Source organism: Balearica regulorum, chromosome 8 (genome assembly GCF_011004875.1).
Source record: "Balearica regulorum gibbericeps isolate bBalReg1 chromosome 8, bBalReg1.pri, whole genome shotgun sequence".
NCBI classification, from domain to species: domain Eukaryota; kingdom Metazoa; phylum Chordata; class Aves; order Gruiformes; family Gruidae; genus Balearica; species Balearica regulorum.
In genome coordinates this window covers 4,690,371-4,709,909 of record NC_046191.1, presented here as the reverse complement: position 1 = coordinate 4,709,909, position 19,539 = coordinate 4,690,371, and the positions used below count along the sequence as shown (strand labels likewise).

The 19,539-nt window shown below is 41.3% G+C and overlaps 1 protein-coding gene across 13 annotated transcripts in view; it reads left to right on the top strand.

Moving 5' to 3' along the window:
* FGGY (FGGY carbohydrate kinase domain containing) overlaps positions 1 to 19,539 on the top strand; it is a 320,610-nt gene that overhangs the window by 84,108 nt on the left and 216,963 nt on the right. For all 13 annotated transcript variants that reach the window (XM_075759257.1, XM_075759256.1, XM_075759259.1 and 10 more), the window contains one exon: positions 1,787 to 1,848. The gene's annotated coding sequence lies outside the window, so the exon portion shown is untranslated. The remainder of the gene's footprint in view (positions 1 to 1,786; positions 1,849 to 19,539) is intronic.

Below are 19,539 nucleotides of genomic sequence, written 5' to 3'. Positions count from 1 at the left end.
CCTCCTCTGCAAAACCAGTGACTATTTGCTGAAGTTGGCCTGATCTATCTGTGTGCATGGGGCTCATGTATTGCTGCTGACTTTTCTGCGCACCACATGCTTGCTGCCTGGGTTAGACAGGCTTAGGAGAGACCACAGCTAAGTTAAAAAGGATTTATGCTCCTATTCTCCTGGATCATTAGTCACGTATGTACAGTGTTAAGGACAATGTGTCACACTGGGCTCAACAAGGGATTTTAATGCACTAAGGCAAAGATCCGTAAAGGACATGGGTACCCAGCTCTGAGGCTGGGATTCAGAAGCCTTAATTGGGATACTACTTTGCCCACACAGTGAGTTAGGAAAATTCAGTGTCTAGTAATGGGATTCACATGTACCAGTACTCTGAGCGGGGGCGATTGAGTTAGCGAGCTGGAAAAATGCTGAAGAAAAGGATACGTTTCTGCGCTTCAGTTGGTACCTAAGCCCTTTTCTTGGATCTGACCCCGAATGCTGAAGTTTTAGTAATATGTACCAGTCAGCCTGTGTTTACAATTCCACTTAATTTCCTTAGGGAAATAAATCGAATTAAACTTTTTTTCATTTGACCCTGTTATTAAAGTAGAAAGCCTAACACCAAACTGCACTGGAGGCCCAATGCTATACTGGAGTCACACTTCCCTTGTTTCTATTCTATTTATGAATGCCCTTCATCAACTAATCACTGTTTGGCACAGTATTAAATTTAATCACTGAACTCCAAATCGTTGTAATGTGTCTACCTACTCCATGGTTCCATTTGGATGGAAATTTTCTATCTCGTTTAAAGACTATTAAAGCCCTTCCTTTCTTGTGCAGAACAAAAGGGTATTGTTTACTTTGTTTTTCGTTATTTTCGCATTCAACAAAAGATGATTATTCTGTCTTCTCAGTGCTGAGATCCCTGTGAACATGCAGACCTCCTCTCTACTTGCTTTTCTTTCCCCTGGGTGACTACAAAATAGAAAAAGTTCCTTCACACAGAAGCTTACGGTTGAAATGCACAAAAGCAAATGTTATTTATCTAAACTTTCAAGGTTTTCCGAATGAAAGTATTAATTAAAAAGTTGATGTGAGGCATGATTGAATCAAGAAAGAATGTTACGAGGCACAGCAGCAGTAGCAATGAGAAGAATGCACATTTACGATTAAGAATGAATCTTTCATGATATAAAAACATTTGTTTCAATCAAAACCTTTAGACCTTTTAAGAGCAAGCCCACAGACACGTAGTTGTTTGTTTAGATCCTATTATTTCCATCACAGTGTAATCTAGGGAGAATAGCTTTTTGATCCTACAACTCGGCAGCCTGTGGGCAGGAGAGCAGGGTTCTTGCTTTTCGAGAGCTAGCAGCCCATTCACAGTGGGTTGACTTTGAAAAGACCCATTTATTGAATGACGCAAGGTACAAATTATGACTCACTCTGCATAGGTTAAGTTTGTAAAAATCAACCTATATTCATCTTCCTAGCACCTACACAGCTGCATAATGTATTTATTATCTCTAGGGTCCCATTAACCCTTTTGGAGTCTTAAAAGTTATCTGCAGTACAACCCAAACTGATGTTCTTAGCTAGTGAATTGAAGTTTTTCTCTTTTATCGGTGGTGCTCTAGTGAATGGCAGATTTTCTTCTCTCTGGCTAGGATTAGGTCACAGAGTGGCCCAGCAGGTTGGGTTTGAACATTTCCTCCTGTTCTAACAGCCCTTGTAAAAAATATGTTGATTGCTGGTGTTGTTTGCCGATATGTGACACTGTGTTTTCCAGGTCTCAACCAGATGAACCAGGTACTCTTCGATCTCTGAGTCCTGTAATGATCTTGCAATGATGTAAGTAATCGTTTATTATAAACAGGTTTTAAGCAGAAGTTTGGTGCCAGTCCAGCACATTTATTAGTTGAAACATTTCCTTGCATTTCCCACTTGTATTGCAACCTACTTTTTATGATAGATTTAAGGTTATGGGAGCAGTTCTGCTGTGTTTGCAAGGCCTTTAAAAGGATAGAACCGCCTCTTCACGCTCTCCACCCATCTCCTTCCCCATCTTCCCTCCTTTCAAAGGGAGAACATCAGGAAGTTTGGAGATTCAGATGTGGTTCCTAAACTTGTGTCAATGAGGAAGGTCTGCTACGCTGCTGGAAATGGTGTGCAGCCACTTGTTCCTGTATTTCAGCTCTTCTTCCTCACAGGAAACCCAGACTGTAAGGGAAGGAAAACCCCAAATGACCCTTGTATATGTAATTGCAAAAAATGGTAATTGCTTAAACAAAGGGTGTTACCTTACATGCATGGTTCATTTCTCCACCTATTCCTCCACTGCGCATGTAACAAATAATGACGGCTGGACTGTCATTATAGGACTGGCTGTATGGGATGCACACTGAGAAATGAAGCATCTCTTTCTTTCACCGCTCGTCTGTAGTCCTAACTCAGCAGAATTTTCCTTGTCTGGTAACATGGCCGGACTAGAGGAGGGACCGTACCTTCTCTTATTACTGTGGTGAATAAATACTGCAAAAAGCCTTTCTCCAATGTTGAATCAAACACTGAAATTAATTTACTTCCTCTCTGTTCATAAATACTGTGTGTCAGCTTTCTGCAAGCCACAGTATGCTAACCTACTTGCAGAGATTCCTACAGAAAGGAAGTGGAAAAATTGCTTGTAAGATTATTTACAGCAAACTAATGTGAAAAATGAACATTGGCCAGATACTCATCTGTGTCTTTACTCAGGAAACACATATTACCCTGTAACTTTCATGGTCAATCACATCTAAATGTAAAATGTGAGTTTCAGAACACAGGTAGGGAGCAGATTGGAATTGAGTATAAAGATAGATATGCTGTTGTTTTTAAGCCCGTAATAAAACTTATTGAATACTCATGAATAATAGATGCATTTAAAGGAAGTTACGATCTGCTCCTGTTTAATCCTTGAAAGAAAAAAGCAAATTCACGTATGAGTTCTCTGTAATAGTTTATTCTTTAAGACAGAACAATGGAGGCTTGGTACAAAACTCTCTGGAATCAATAAAAAGACCCCCATTTTATGCCCCAAGTTTGTAGCCTACACAGAAGTCTGTTATGGCAGCTGCCACCTTTACTAACACACCAGCATTTGGACCAGGTTCCTCTAGGGCTAGAGCAGCAACAGCTCTTAAGTCTGGCTGAAAGAGTCCGATATTCCCTGTGGATCAGGCACAGAGGTGGACCTGTAACACGCACTCACCTGTGCGTTACGTCAGTAAGTCTAGTATGTGCTGTTCCAGTTGTAGCTCTTACAAATTAAACAGAGAAATAAGCTGCTCTTTTGCTTCGTGCCACTGCTGAAATATGATCCAAGGCTCAGGTAGATTCCAGCTGTGATCTTGCTCCTTGCTTATGAACATACATTTATGTTCTCAAGACATTAGAGCTCCTTCTACACAGGCAAAAATTGTAAAAACAAAATGAACAACGTTCTCTGTGTACAGTAGAGTTATTTAAAGTGCCTGAGGGTTTGAACATAAGCAGACGCTGTGTTCGCATACAATATAAGCAAGACTTCTGGGTTTTGGCATTTAAAATGACAATTAAAAATACAGCAGGCATGTTTCAGCAACTTTATGGGACGCCATAAACATCCAGAAAAGGATTCCAGACAAAAGTAGAGATTGACAGTAAGGATTCTTTTCTTCTTTCTGTTTCCTACCTTGTTTTTTAGTGCAATGTGTTACGACACACCAAAAAACTAATGAAACAAAAGTAAGGGGCAGAATGTGTCTCATTTATTGAAAGCTGTTGTATGACAGAAAATGCTTCTTTGGGAGAGTCAAAGTTTACAATCGGTATGGTTCTGTTCAGGTAATTGTTTTAGCTTCCTACTAAAAAGCCCCAAACAAGTCTGGAAGGTGAAAAACACATTCCTTCCTCAACACAGAAACAGACACAATAGACTCAAATCACTCCCTGGCAGAAGTTTGTGTACTGTGACACTACCTGAATTTTCTTAGATATATTTACCACAGGAACGATGCTACTGCATAGTCAGTCAGTTACTCCCACTGTAGCCTCCTGACAGCGTGCCGTGGATTATGAAATTTGGTGTTGAATCGTGTACCTTTAAGCAACATAGTGTTTACAAATTTATAAGGCAGCTCTTGTTGTGAATGTGTTTTAGGCATTAAGCTAAAGTGAGAAGAACTTGAATCTCAAGGATTTAATTATAAGGCCTTTCTTAGAATCATAGAATCATAGAATGGTTTGGGTTGGAAGGGACCTCAAAGATCATCTAGTTCCAACCCCCTGCTGCGGGCAGGGACACCCTCCACTAGACCACATTGCCCAAAACCTCATCCAACCTGGTCTTAAACACTTCCAGGGATGGTGCCTCCACAACCTCTCTGGGCAACCTGTTCTTCCTCAATACTTTTTTTCCTACCGCTTATAAACCCTTTGACAAAAAGAGTTCTTCAACTTCTTTGCTTTTTTGTACCTGAATTTCTCCTTAATCTACTCCTTAATCTTCAAAATGCCTTGAAAAGTTGTTATGACATTGAGTGGAATTTCCTCTAGGATGGTCAGCTCTTTCCTAGCCTTAAGATGTGAAACAAAATGCAGTTTGTTTTTAAATAGTTCTGAAATTATGTCTTCTCTTTATGTCACTTTAGCAATGTGTTTTGTTCTGTGCATGCATTGAAACCACATAGCCATCAAGTCACCCACCTAATGATGCCCAGCCAGACTAATCCCTCCCCAGCTCTTCTGGGTTTCTCTCTATGTCCCCCCTCACCACAGGAGGCATGCTTCTGCATGGTTCCTCTTTTTTTTTCTTTTCTTTTTTTCCCCCACCTCTTCACTTTTGCATTCTGGAAGAAATATGAACTCTTGTATAGTTTTTGGGGTATTCGCAGGGAATTGCCTTCTTCCTCCCTGCAGGGGCCAAGGAACAGTTAGTCTCTTCTTTCTTGTCCCTGGACACCAGCATTGGGGTTGTTTTTCAGGAGTCAGGGCTAAGTGAGAATTAGGTTCCTGCCACCCCTGAGTTAAGCAATGATCTGCATTAGGGATCTGGTGTCTCAATCAGGGCAGGAAGTGCGCACACCAATCCACAGGGACTGGGAATGAGGCATCTGCCAGAAAAGAGGGAGATAGAAGGTATCTTAGGGTTACATTTGTTTCCTGTGGCTGTGCATTTGCTTTGTTTTTGTTTTCCTTTCCCCTCCCCCTTACTGCAGTGCAAAAGTATGTAGGAGCTCTTTTTTTCCCATTTACCTGTATTTATTTCCTTTAATTAGGCAATAATTGTGCAATTCTGAGGGATTCAGAAGCGATCTCATTCTCCTTTTCTGCTTTGCTAGTTGAAGCCTCTTGTTCCTGACCTTGCCACAGTTGCAATACCCTGCTGTGAAACAAAGTTCAAAGGTCTTTTTTGTTTGGTTGGTTTTTACCTTGCATTCCTTCCCTTCCCCTTGCATTCCTGCTCAGTGTATCCCAGCAGCTGTAGTGGAGCATCAGGCACACCCCCCCGGGCCTCCTACTGAATTCTTTACCTCCCTCAAACACGACCTTGGGCTGGATCTCGCCCCTCATGCAGGTGCTCAGCACAGAACAAAGTGTAAGTAAGTCCATTTAAGAGCTATTTCAGGGACTTAAAAGGGGCATGAGACAGGGTGTAAGTTTAGCACTGATCTGTGCAGGATAAATTTAATGTTAGTAGTGAAACTGCTGTCATGAATAGTCATTGTAGCTATGAGTGATCTTGTGTGCTTATTCCTTTGCAATAGCAGCTATGTGACTTCTTCCTCTCTACAATCAACCTGAGACTGTCTTCAAGAGAAGGTTTGTAATTGCTGCTATCACAAAAATCGTAATGGGAAAAGCAGTTGCAGCATGTCTCCAGAATGTTGTCTGCTACTCCTGTGCCTTGCTGAACATTGCAGGTAGCTTCTCCAGTGATGGAGAAGAGGAGCTCATCTGAACATGGGGCAGATCTGAATAATCTCTTTCACCCGTCCAGCAACACAGAATTGTTCCTTGCCTTTCATTTGCTCGTGCTTTGCCCAGGCTAGTCATGACCAACAAAACTTCAGCTGTTTGGGCAAGTGTATCACAAGCCACTGCACCTCAGTCTTAGGAAATCTATCGTGCTGTTCAAAACAATTCCTCACACTCCTTGACGTTTACTCCTATGGGTATTTGTAGGCTGTTTTGTCTGCCCTTACTTGTTGTTTAACCTAGCAATAAGCATTTAGGTCTTTCCTCATAAATCATTTCCCCTCAGCTCTTTAGCTACCTCTGCTCCTAAATATGAAAAACCCAGGCTAAGCCTATCCTGTCAATGACGACTCCCCGCAGGATTTTACTAGTGGCACAAAATCATTGCTCAAGCTGTGATTTCAGTCCTGGTTTATTGCATGATCCTTTGCTGATTATACTGACCTAAGAATCTATATCAGCAGTTCTCTGGGTTTCTTTCCCGTGTCCTCCCACATACTCTTAAGACTTGTTCCACCTCTTCCCCCAACTTTAAAACCATTAATTTAGACTCCCTGCCCCTTGTCCCCAAGAGCACATCTTCTGGGAGTAGAGGAGGCTGCAGGGTGCATCCCTGCTACCTCTGTTCCCACTTCCTTCATCCCTCACTCTTCACTGAAGGACTTCTCTGCAGGCAGGAGCTGGTTCCAGGGGCAGCCCAAAGGTGGGCTTCCACAGCACATCTCCCGGCATCGGTGTCTGATGGGTGCAGCTCCCTGGAGCAGGGTAAGGAAGAGTAACTGGCTGGATTCAAACCTCCTCTGCCCAGATCCATGGCAGGAGTTAGTGGGCAGGGAGCTGAGCCAGGGAGCTTACCAGCTGGCTGGGAGAGCATAGGAAATTTTTGCCTTGTTGCCCCTCCTGTGGGCACCCGTCTGCATTTTTGGAGTGGCTTGTCTGAACTTAACGCATACAAATTTCAGGAGCTTTGTGGTGAGGCCAGAATGTACTGTTGATTAAGGCATCTTTGAAGGTATCTGGATCTTAAAACAAATTAATTGTCACAAAATATCACCAGTAAGAATTTGGGAGAACCCTGAAAAAGGTGCATTTATTCAGTTTATGAAGACACAGTGACTACAGCAAGGATTAAAAATAAGAGTTGTGTAAGGCAGAGGAATTACTTCACGGTGCAAATCAGGCTTTGACTTTTAGGGAGAAGAAGCTTCTTGTGGGCAGATTTGCCCATAGCTGCCTATTGCAAACTTCCTTTTACTTTTTTGCTAAATTTTTGTTAGTGGTTACAACCACAAATAAAAGAAGGAGCAGAGGGAACTCTAACCTAGCATAAAATATCATCTCATCAGCATAGGGCATCCCACCATCACGTGTGAAGTATTGTTCTCTTTTTAGCTGGTAAAAATTTGGAAATTGCTAAATGATCATGAAAGCAAGAGACAGGATGTGATGGAAGACATTTATTTAACTAAAAACTCAAAAAATTTAGAAAAGCCTCAAGTCTATGCTGCATTTCTTTCCTACTTGCACATTCATTTTAACTCCTCCACCTTCATCTCATTTGTTACTGTGTTAAATGTGCTGATTACTGCAGTGCGTTTTCTTTCAGGACTCTTTCGTCTCCAAGTTGGAAGAATCGTCCATTTGCCTTGTAGAAGAAGAAGAGTTTGGTTCTAAATTTGGGTTGACTTGTTCAAAAACTACTTTTGTTTCAACTCTGAGCTACAGACCCACCCTTTAAAACTCTGATCATTTATTTTGATTTTTCTGAAGACTGAGTTGTCTTCTGGCATGAGCAAGAGGATCCTATATGACCATGAATTAAGTGAAATTGTATCTGGGAAGTTTAGTCTTGTTTAAAGGCTTTGTTCAGTTATTCTACCTGTTCATTAACTTTACATAAACATTAAAATCATACAATCATTACATTTTCTCCTCTGAAATAAAGGAGCTTCTTACAAGAAACTTAAGTCTCTCTACATGTTTTCTTTGTTTCTGTATGAGTGTACACATGCACTTTTTTATTTTGTTGAATGACTTCTTTAGGCTCCTTTTTTCCCCCTCCACTTACATCTCTTCAGGCACAAGGCAAGCACAGAAGAAGGATTCCAAGTGTAAGCAGAAAAAGAAAAATCTAAGTTCCTCCCTTAGATCTTCATAATCATGGAAGCATTGTATATCTATTTAAGCTGTTGTAGAAAAAGCCACTGGTGTTCAGCAAATTCCATTAGGGTTTTCAAAACCATGGGATCATCTCCTGAAATTGGATTTTCTAGGTCCCAAAATGAAAAAGAAGAAGAAATGCAATAATCCACTTGAAAGTGAGGGTCTTTCTTTAATTTCTGCCTGGTTAGTAGTTTAGTAGAAGTTTAGCTGTGTAAACACTTATTCATCAGGAAAGGTTAGTCATTGCTGTGCTTTCTTATATTCTGTTACCAGCTTTCATGTTCTTTTTTTGGGCTTTTCTCAGCAGGTCCGTAAAGTATGACCTCTCTAACTGACTTCTCATATTCCTCCATTATATATCGATCATGCTAGAATGATGACCTCTATAGAAAATCCTGAAAATACACGCATTAAGTATTGAGGCAGCCCTGGCACTTGCTGCACACTCATCAGACTAAATCGGAAGCAAAGCTGAAATCCCATTTGAAAGCGATGTTGAACATTTAAAATGAACCAGAGATCTTGTTGGAAATGTCCATATTATCACTGTCCTCGCTTCTTTAAAACGTGAAGGCTGAAGCAGGCCATCTGATAGAAACAGGTTCTGCATTAGTATTGCATAAACAAATATGGAAACACTGCAGTTTAGGAATAGTCTAGGATCTGCAAAAATAGGCTGTAATCCCTCTGACCTCCTCATGAGGTGTGAGCATCTTGTAGGGAGAAATGTGGGACCAGGCTAATAACCTTTGTGTTGACTGTGTGAAACAGTTCCAGCTTTCTCTGCTGTGAAAACATGGGAACCCTTGGTTTAAGGCTGATCCCATGAATTGCTAAATGGCCTCATGCCCACTGACTCAGGGCAGCGTATTATAAATTGGGTAAGCAAAAGCTAATTACCTCCCATAAAACATCTCTCCTCTTGAATCTGGATGGGCTATTTTGTCTCATGACTAATTGTATGTCTCTTCACTTACATTTGATCCAACCTCCACAGAAGGTAGTAGGAGTTAATTTTCTGATTTTCCAGGGAAAGGAATTGGACCCTGACTTTAGCAAGTTAGTTTCTCTGAGCAGACTGGTGTGCAGGGTGTTGCTTAATGGTGCAGTCAGAGCAGGAATTCTGCAAGAGCCACAGGCTGATGGCAGTTCTCTCGATCCCACTCAGGAGAAGACATTTGGCACACAGATCCATCCTCTCTAACAGGCAGAAGCACATATTTCTGTGGCTTGCTCTGCAAACACCTTCCCCTCAGACATGGTGCATTTAGAGCACCAAGAGTTGAGGGAAGTGTAAGAGGGTTTCTGTCTACTTCCCAGACCATTTCTAAGCAAAAAAATATTAAAATTTAGAATTCAGCTGACTTGAACATCAAATAGAATACATTTGAAGAGCCATGACATTTTTTGAGTAAGGATGCATTTAAAAACTTCCTTTTTCCTTTTTTCAACTATGTTTATACTGTGAGTTGTGGACACAAAATTATTACTACTTCATGCCTGTAGCTGAAAAAGGAACCATGTACCTCTGAATGTCAAACCTGGCTTTAATCTGCTTCGCAGCTTGTTTTGTTTTGTTTTGTTTTTCTCTGTTTCATTTCCCTTTGCGGTGTTAAGCTCTGACCCTGAAAGGTGAGGAAGTGAAGGAAATGGAAGAGTGAAATTTGGGGAGTCTGATGCTAAGAAGCCAAGGGAACCACGAGGCAGTCTGTCTGGTTGTGAGATTGAAATGTAAGTGGACTCCTCAAATTAATTACTTTGGAACCCACTTACTTATGTATGTGGAGTCCCTTAAGCGTAAGTCTTACATTATGTCACCGAGACGGCATTTGAGCTTGATTTATGTTGGCACAAAACTGGCTATAAACTGCACATGTGTGCCCATAGTAGCCCTTTTTCAAACAGAGCATGTTTATAGGAGCAGGAAACATGGCTGCAGCAGGAGTACACCGAGCCTCTGCTGTGTCAACAGCATCACAAATACAGGTATCCAGGATCTGCACGCTGCGTTCATTTTCCATGTATTTCAACTCTGTCGGTAACTCGGAACACCATTACCAGAGATTAGTGGTTGGTTGATGGAGCAGAAGTGACTTATTAGGTGAAATTTATCCACTAAAGATGTATATCTGAACAAGAGCCACAATGCACATTTTAATCTTTTTCTTTCATACTCTATCTAATCTGTGGCTGGTATTTCATGGTGATAATCTTTTTCTCCCCCTTGGAGAATGAGGACACACTATATTAATTATATCTGATTCTGTAGTCACATAATTTGTCTTTACAAAGGTATGCACTTTCCCATCTGAATAAATTTGAAGCCATGAGGTCAAGTTCAGGGAAGTGTAAACTCTTTACTTTTCTTTATAGCACCTTAGAAACAGTTAAATATATATAAGTATAATTCAAGATTTCTTTTAGGAGATAGAAAGACAGACATAAATGAAGATCAAAAAGAGCAGAGCATTTTTAGTGACTAAGAAAACCGTATTCTTTGGTTCCTCAGATGCATTTATTTGCATATTCAATCTTCAACCTGTTTGGGTTGTGAGGTGCTATAAATAGGTGCAAATCCAGATCCACTTGGATCTGCCGTGCCTGTAGTGAAATAAGAGGGGGTTTATGCTTCAAGAATGCAGCATCCCTGAATATCTTCCCTGGGACACTGATGAAACCCTTCCCAGAAAGGGAGAGCTGAAGGTGAAGCGAGCCATGAGGGCCCTATCTCCTCCATCTGAGTTGACCTAAAGGCTGACTAAATGAGCGGCACACTGTAGGAGTTCCCTTTCGCAACATCGCTTTGTTCAGACTTTAAAGAAGCCTGTAACAGAGACAGCGTTGTTGTGTACACAAAACAGTCTCCTCTAAGTTTCTAAAGAGAACTGACGATGGAGGAGGAATTTTTTTTTTTTTTTTTTTCAGGTGGTATACACCCCCCTCTTTCGCTTGGGAGAATCTTTATGTTTGTATGTAAATGATCCAGGAGATTTTTTTAAGGCACATCTCATATTGGGAGTTGGAAGAAAAAAGATCTTCATGTTGTCTTGGAGAGACATTTCGGAAAGGAAATGCATGTGAATCCTAAAGCCCAACTTCAAAGTAAGAAATGCTGTTTGTCAATGAAGATTAGCTTGAAACAGGAATTAGTACCGAAGTCTTTTAAATGGAAGTACCCTACTTCTTGCACCTTTAGAGCTGACAGAAGGTGTAAACATTGCTCATAGGAGCGCGCCCTTAGCACAGTAAGCTATAGCATTAATCGAATAACTCGGAGAGTTTGGTCTATTCTCAGATCTTACTGAAAAATAGCAGTAACTGTGTGTTGCAGTTCTTGCTTGGTGAATGTCAGTAATCTCAGAGACAATTTGAGTAGGCTATAGGAGTAGGACTGTTGTATTACTCACTGAAGACTTACACTCCCTTGGAGATGGTATGGGAATGTATTTCTAGCTGGGAAATACAGTTCCCACATCAAGTGTCTTAAGACTTGCTTATTTACTGATTGCAAGTCAGATAAATTTGTCAAACCATTTGTAAACTACAGCATGAAAACTGAAGCCAAACAACCTGCACTTGGTGTTCTACTGCATGAAATATTTCAAGTCTGATGATTGCTGAAAGTAGCCCTCGATGTCCTGGCGTGGTCACGGTTATTAGAGGTTGACAGGCACTAAAGACAGTAGCTGCAATGTTCTGTTGGGTTTGGGCTGGGACATCTGTTTACCTCTTTTGATGGAAAATTGCTTGCAGGTAAATGCTTAGTTTGAATTATCCTCCTTTGCTGTTTAACTTAGGAGCATACTGTTGTGTTTGGGACAATATTAGAACAGAATAACAGGCGCGCTTACCAGAAGGATTGGGAAACAGATACTGTAGTTCTGAGTGGGTGTCATGGGGGCAGGTTTTTTAACTTCCCTGGATTAGTGCCTAGCACAGGAGTAGATGGGAGGAAAAATCATGTCGGCGGAGAATTGCATGTTGGGTGTCTGGGTGTGAGTTGAGGACGCCCCATAGCAGCCTGTAATCCCATCTCTGCTTTCAAGAACAGCAGGCACAGGCAGCACAGCCCTCAGGAGCTCTCTGATGGGAAAAAGGGCTGCATAGGCTGCCTTGTCAGAGCAATGTCCATGCAGCAGTGCGGTCTTCAGATGCAAAAAGATCTGTTTATTAGCAATTAAAACATTTCTTTCTGACAGATAAGAAACAGGATGTTTCCAAAGTTCTGCAACGTTTTCTGACTGTGTGAGAGAAATGTTGCACTTCAAATTCATTGAAGTGCTTCTGTCTGTTACTACTCACTGTTCCTGGCTCACAGAGATCCACTACCTCCGAAGGACTTATATCAAGGCAGTTCATTTGGATGAATAAGAGTGGCTGGCTCTAGCGTTCAGTTTGTGATGTTTTTAAGGACCGAAAGTTGGGAGGGCTCTGAAGGTGCGTGTTAGAAGGTTGCTGGAAACTAAATGACTTATTTTTGCACCCTAACTTTCATCTGAAATACAGTTCATGGTGTTGTATTGTCCATGTATTTTTGTAGTGGGAGTGTGGTTTTAACACTAAGCTTTATTATAACCCCTAATAAATTCTCATGTAAGAAGGCATGCATACCACCTTTATTTTTTTCCCCTGTGTGTACTTGAAATTAATTTACATGATAAATGTAGAGCAATCAGAACAGGATATGAAACAGGAACCTCTGGAGTGAGCGTGAGTAGGACACAGATGTAATAGCCTTCAAAAGCACACACTGCTTGCTGACGTTTGTCAGTATGGGAATGGCCTGGAATCCCAGCCCAAGCAGATGTGTTGCAATAGGCAGAGGAAGAGATCAGTCTTAGTGTCCCTTGATGGCTTCTTCTGAACATCTGAGGTTGTGCCAGCTGCTGCTCTGACCGGCAGCTTTCGTCTCTTGTTCCAGACTGGATCTGGAGTGAAGCATTTCTTCCCAGCCATAATGTATTCACGTTTTGATATCTGTGAAGCAGAGACTTGATGTGAACCTGGATGGGGGAGCAGCAGCTTCTTATAACTAGACCTTGCCTCTGTTTGCATAAGAATTAGCCAGAGGAAGAAAAATGTTTATGCTCTTTTGGTACATAATGTGTAGAAATTAGAGAGATTCACACTGAGATTTGCCAGCTGTGTTGATCGCAGAGGTTTGCAGGCCACACTACAAGTTTGCGCCAGAGCATCTTACACCACAATACAGCTCTGGCCTCTGGTCCTGCGTAACCTCCTCCCTTTCCCCCTGCCCTCCCCCAGATCCCTCCGTCTTCCTTATCTCCAATACCCCTCATCTGACCCCTCCGTTCCTGGTTTCAGAGTGTCTCCTCCAGAAGCTGTACAAATCGACAGATCTGTCAAGAGATGTAGGAAGAGAACCGGGGGTTATCTGAGTGTGCAGGTTATCTAAGGGGTTGCTCTCAAGAAACAGTATCTGTAAGCAGTACAAGTTATCCCAAGCCAGAGACAAGTAGAGGCTGGGCCGGTGAGTTCATCAGAGCAGCTGTCTTGCGGATACGGGTGAAAGATGAGAAGTCTGAAAATAGTCGTAGAGTCGCCCTGAAGCCAGAAAGAGGTGCCTGTGATTGAGAAACATGGAAGCAAAGTTATTTTTTTGGTATGTATTTGGGGACTTTGAATTAGTTTCCTCAGTAAGGAAGGGCTTCCTGGAATTCTTTGACCGGTTTTATACCCAGAAGGGAATTATTTGGCACTGGATTCAATATACATGTGGGATTTGACTTTGCAGTGAGACTGCCCTGTGACAAACCCCCTCCAAAATATAATCAGCAAAGTTTTCCTCAGATGTATACTCTGCGTCTGCTTCCAAGTTGGACTCCTGCTTGCTCATTCCTCGGCTGGGTTTGTCAAAACTTCACAACATTTAGTCTTGCTTTTCCTTGCGGTGCTGAGTCACTCTCTGATTTGAGTGAGAATTAAAATGTTTGTTACTGTAAATTTTGCTAGCCCCTGTCTGAAATCCAAGTGAAAAAACCTGCAAAGTCAGTTTGCTCAAAAATGAGTTTCTAGAAGATTTTTTTCCTCAATATTTTATATATAACAATTGCACATATTTTGTTTTCTCTGTCACTTGTGGTGCCGTTAATTACACCATGGGAATCTGAACTGTGGCAGGATCAGACATGGAAAAAGGATGACCAAAGGAAAACAGGAGTTTTATTAGCTTTAAATAGATTTTTCAACGTAAGAGGTGACTCTTCCAAAAAGGCAACACGACATCCTTCTGTCTGCTAAGTTTTCTCTCAGTCCTGTGATGGACTGTAGGATTTTTATGTCAGCCTGAGCTTTTTTGGCTGTTGTATAATGCACTGTTTGCGGTATGTAGAGAACACTGGTTTTCAGTAGCTCTTCAGAGACTTGAGGTTTTAGGTCTATAGTTCCTTATTTCTTTCCCTGAGCAAAAGATGTTCGCTTCAGGCAGGCATAGCTTAGATCTGCTGAAATCCCAGAGGAACATGCAGCTGCACGGAGCTGACTCTGGGGGATGCGCTGGGGAGCTCTGAACATCAAACATTGATCACAGTTGAGCTAACAAGCTAGGGAACTTCAGTGCTGGCAAAGCTGTAGCTTCATGACTGGAGCAGAAAGCAGGACATTCTTGTGCATATAGGGACTGGTGGGGTACATATGTACCACAAAAGTTTTGCAGGGTACAGGATGTTGCGCAAATATAACCAAGGCCGTAATTTTAAGGATTACACTCATGCACACAGAGGAAAATTTAGTTTTCAGAATTCTTTACTGATGATGAAACATAATCCAGAAAGAACACTGTTGGGTTTTCTGATGTCAGTGTGAGCTGACAGAGTTGGCAAGAAGAAAAATTATCCTTCAATTATAGGCTAAACAAGTTTAAAAGAAGTCACTGAGACATAGCTGGTATGGAGCCCCATATTGCTGTTATGATATTTGCCTCTCAGAAAAAAAGACATGCTTAAAAGTCCATAAGCTGTTCCCTCTCCTTCTCCCTCCTCTGTTGAAAAATTAGTCTCTTTCTTTGTCACATGTAAGAGCTCTACAAGTAACAGGAACAAAACATGTAGGTGTTCTGAATAAAGTCATTAAACAACATGCTATTTGTTAAGCACATCAAGTTCTGGACAAATTAATCTGTAGCTTTTCTGTTTCATCTGCTCAGGTGAAAAAGAATATTGCAGAACTTCCATCAGTAAAAATTTTATTTCTCATCTTGAATCAAATTGTGACTTAGAATGAAAATGTCACTGAGACATGGGCTACAGTGAGAATATACGACCACTGTTTCCAATCACCCTGTAATTAGAAGGGTTTTTTGTTGGTGATGCATGAGCTAAGATAATCTTTCAAGGACTAAGACAAGAATTAAACTCCACTTTCATCAGAAAAGACAGTAGTTGATATGCCACGAGATGAAAAATGTTACATTCAGTGGTTCTTCATGGAAAGGGCACTATTAATGACATAGAAGTCATAAGAAAATTTTATAATGGAATGGAAACACACTTTTAAAATTTTAACTGTTTTTTCTTCTAGATAATCTTTCTGAGTCTTCTGTGATCTATGGTATGTTAATGGTATCGTAATTATATGATATAATAATGATAAATGATAAAGATTAAATATCAAATGTTATATATTCATATATATAATGTGGCACTGGGTTTGGCTATGGTAGCTGCCATCAGCACATATGTCTGGGAGGAAGCAACCAGCTCTTAGGCAGTGTTCATACACCAGGGAAGTTTGGGAACTTCTGGTCTTGGGGTTGAAGGCACCCACTAATGTGGTACTTTATATGCACTCCCACTCAGGTTTGAGTCTACCTACCTTCTCTGTAGGGTTTTTAAAATGCCATTGCACTGAATGATTCATCACCCACGTATGGAGGGAGGAATTCAAATCAGATGGGGAGCAAAGCACACTCCGTTGGGAATAGGAGGAGATAGGGCTTCTGGCGATTGGAGAAGTGGGGGAGAAAATGAAACTGCTGACGGGGAGAATGGGGTTCTGCAGTATGGAAGGATATTGGTGAAGTTAAGTGGGACCAGGATGTGAGAGCAACAGACATAGCAGTGGGGAAAAGGAAAATGGATGTTCATCAAGCCCTAGCCATAGGAAGAAACTGGAGAACAATAGAGTGATGGGAAAAAACAAAAAGGCCTGGCTTTTTCCATGAGGATACCCAGCTTGCCTATTTGAGGTAACGCTTGTCTTTCTGGTTCATTCCAAAAATGATATAAATGTCTGGAAGAGATGATATACTTCTGGCCACATCCATGCATGCCGCAGCAATGGCATTAGCAGTGCCATCACCCTCATGAGTTGCTGGACACCTTCTAGTTCATTGCAGGAAACAGGAACCACTGGTGGCACCTGGGACACATCAACCCTATGTGTGCTTGGTTGCCATGGCTGTATAGCTGAGAAGCCCAAGGCAGGAGGTGGGAGAGATCTGTGACAAGAGGGAAGGATCGAGGGGAAGTAGCTCTGCTTGCATAGCTGGTTGAGGGTGTTTTTGTTACAGAGCGACCTATTTTTGATGGACGCTTTGCCATATCTCTTTTGCTGTGAACAGAGCTGTTGCCTCCTATTGCTTGTGTTCACTACAACTTGATTACAAGATACAATTTTGACCCAATCATGTTTTGGATTTGCTCTTGACCTGCTTATCATTCTAAGTGAGGGTTACTAAAGAGGGAGCACCAGGTGCTGGCCACCAGTGCAAATGCTATCGTGACATGATCCAAGGCTCTAGAGATAAAATGACCTATCTTTTATTTAGCATATAAGCATTACCACGCTTGTCTAAGTCAAGTATCTACAAATCTGAGATAGGCTTTTCTAAGATGTTTCTAAGATGCTTTTTTAAAAATTCATTTAGAGTCCTCCCCATTTGCCTTCTTGTTTGCAAGTCTTGAGAATGCAGATGGGTTGCACTTTCAGGCTTCTTCATGCAATCAAGTTTGAGAAAATTATTTTAGACATAATTATATACCCCTAGGACCTGGATCTCGTTCAATTTGCAGAATAAATCACAACAGTTAGTAGGACTGTACCGGATTGAAAAAGTCCGGAGAGGAAATATCACACATTTGTAAAATGCCTCACTTGCACTAGCTTCTATTTATTTATATATTTACCTGTTTATTTACTGCAAAGGTAGTGCAGAAGTACAAGTTGTTTTGTTTAGATAAAATCAAAACATGTCCAGTCCTAAAAGTGAGAGAGTAAAATCAGATGATAGATTCTGATTGTTAAATTTAGGCAGATTGACCATCTTTTAAATACCACTGTTTTAGGAAGGAGAAGGTTAAAGTGGAAAATACCTGTTCTTCATTATGCAGTGAAACTGGAAGCCAGCCAAAATGTTAGGCAATCTAGTCTTCTGGTCTGAAGTGTGTCTCCTTCTGCCTCTGGGGCAGAGGGAGCACTGACTGAGCTGTCCACACTGTTCGGATACTGAGGAACTTACACATCTCCGATTGCCCCTGTTTCTTGATTTCTCTCCTTCTTGAGAAGGTTCAGAATGCTTCTTGAGTATATCCTCTGTGTTTTGAGATAACATGTGAAAAGGAAACTTCTTGATTTTTTTTTTCTGTTAGTTCTTGGGGAAGTCTTTTATTTTTTCCATTCTCAAATTCACATGACTATCAGAAGTCGAGGAGCAGATAGGTAAGCACTGAAAACAAATGCAGAAGAGCGAACCATCTGGTGTGTGGAGGAGGGCCGACTCCTACAGCTCTGATCTCAGCACTAACATGCAGCATCTGTGCGGGACTGGGGACGGCGGTAACGGGGATGTGCAGCGCAATTAGCCACATGAAGAGCTGGCACCTAAACACCTTGGGGGAGGAAACTCCTGATGCCCAGGCAGCTTTCCATAGTAGCCTAAGGAGCAGAAACAGCCTCAGGGCAGTGGGAAAGGGTCTGGGGACACACACCTCTGTTGCAGGTTTCTTACTGGAAAGCATCATTCATGGGCAAGTGGAGCCATGTTTTAAATGTCATTGTGTTTGTTCCCTGTAAAAACGTGTTGAAACGAAAAAATCAGAAGTGATTGCTCAGCCCAACTGAGTCTCAGCTTCCTTCCTCAACTAACCTAATGGGCACAGCGTTCCCTAACGGGCTGAGGGGAGGCCAGAAATTCCTCGCTGCCTCTCTTTTGGGAGCTTCCTCAGGCTGTGTCAATGCCAGGAACGGTGGGTTCCTGGTATTAGCTTTCTTGAAAGCCAGAATTCTTGTAGGCAAACTAGCCCCAGACCAGTGTTGTTCCATGCTCTGCTTTGCTGCGCAGCAGCACTGCCAACCCTGAGATGAACTTGCTGACTCCTCACACATCAATTGGGCAAAACCAGTGGAGGTTGTGGAAAATACTACTTCTTTTGCTGTCTGTTTTGGGGTTGTATTCAGCTCTTACTCTACAGCTACTACTGAGAGAGACCTTTTCGTGATGGGAGTGAAACTGATGATATCTAAGATTGGGATAAGATGAACTGTCATAGAGCCAGGAATAAAATTGTGAGTGCACACCAAGCTGTTAGGCACCGACACTCTACTCTCTATCATGTCTTTTACCTGCTGTTTTACCTCCCCTTCTTAGTGAGACTAATGATAGTACCTAAGGATACTCCTGAAGGTATAAGTAGTTCGTATTTACAGCAAGCTTCAAAGACATAAATGGCTACAGAGTTGCAAAGTATTATTATCTGCCACTTTGGAAAGATGCTCCAGGTTTCTGTGAGATTTAAAGCAAAGTAGAAAATTAGGCTATTTACTCTACAATTCACTGGAAAAATAAGTTTCTATAGAAACTACCACTTCAGAGGTATTTACATTTCTCTACTATGAAGTGTCTTGAGAAAGAGCATTCCCATAAATAGCAAATAGAACTTGTTATATTTGGTATAATAAGATAATATTTACAAAAGACTGGGTATGTTCTAAGTATTATTATGGGGTTGCTGTATAAACCGTGGATCCATTGAATATATTATAAGAGGCTGAAGTCTCCCCATAGGAAAAATGAGGTAGTGACGTGTAAAAGTAATGTCTAAAAATTTCTTCGTGCCTTCCCTGGTGACGAGTCTGCACTGAAACAGAAGATTGAATCTAATATCTCTGGCAGAGCTGATTCTTTAAAAGCTCCTATCTGAGTAAGGTAACAAGAAAAACACTGACATTTTTCGCTTTAGATGGGGTGCTGCCCATATATGCATGTTCTTGCAGTTAGAATTTGGATATTTGTTACTGGTACTTAGATTTGGAGTTTCCTTCAGCTCTCCAGTTGTAATGCACCACGTGAGTGTGTTGCTCTGTAGTTATCTATTAGTAAAACCAGTATAAATAGAATAAAGAAAATATAAATAGCGTTTGCTG